The 723-nt window shown below is 40.7% G+C and overlaps 1 non-coding gene across 1 annotated transcript; it reads right to left on the bottom strand.

Annotated features, from left to right (window-relative positions):
• Positions 1 to 270: 270 nt before the first annotated feature.
• Positions 271 to 377, bottom strand: LOC124516687 (U6 spliceosomal RNA). Its single transcript, XR_006963097.1, has one exon. It is a non-coding gene; the product is annotated as a U6 spliceosomal RNA (small nuclear RNA).
• Positions 378 to 723: the final 346 nt, after the last annotated feature.

Raw genomic sequence — 723 nt, forward strand, 5'->3', positions numbered from 1 at the left:
CTTGGGTAGATTCCTAGCAGTGCTATTGCTGGGTCATAGGGTAGGTCTATTTTTAATTTTCTGAGGAACCTCCACACTGCTTTCCAGAGCGGCTGCACCAATTTGCATTCCCACCAACAGTGCAAGAGGGTTCCCGTTTCTCCACATCCTCTCCAGCATCTATAGTCTCCTGATTTGTTCATTTTGGCCACTCTGACTGGCGTGAGGTGATACCTGAGTGTGGTTTTGATTTGTATTTCCCTGATAAGGAGCGACGCTGAACATCTTTTCAAAAATATGGAACGCTTCACGAATTTGCGTGTCATCCTTGCGCAGGGGCCATGCTAATCTTCTCTGTATCGTTCCAATTTTAGTATATGTGCTGCCGAAGCGAGCACTACTGTCTATCATTTCTGCTTAGGAATTGACCATTGGTCTTACTGCTTCTTTAAAGTAAGGTATCTTTTTTCTCTTGATGCCCTTAAGACATCCTCTGTATTTGGTTGTGAATATTCTTTATTATGATGTTCCCAGAGTGGTTTTAGTGCCATTTATCTTGAGTTTTATAGGGTTTCTTAAATTGGGGACTTGATGCTTTTGAGGAGTATAAAAATTTTTCAGTCAGTATTTTCTTCAAATATTGTTTCTGCTCTATACATTCTCTTCTCTCTTACTGTGATTTCATTTACACGTTTGACCTTTTCAGCGTGTCCCACATGTCTTTTAACCTCTTTTCAGCATTTG

Source organism: Lynx rufus, unplaced genomic scaffold (assembly GCF_022079265.1).
Source record: "Lynx rufus isolate CCGP_SWC_20201006 ecotype Redwood Valley unplaced genomic scaffold, mLynRuf1.p SCAF_2, whole genome shotgun sequence".
Taxonomy (NCBI): Eukaryota; Metazoa; Chordata; class Mammalia; order Carnivora; family Felidae; genus Lynx; species Lynx rufus.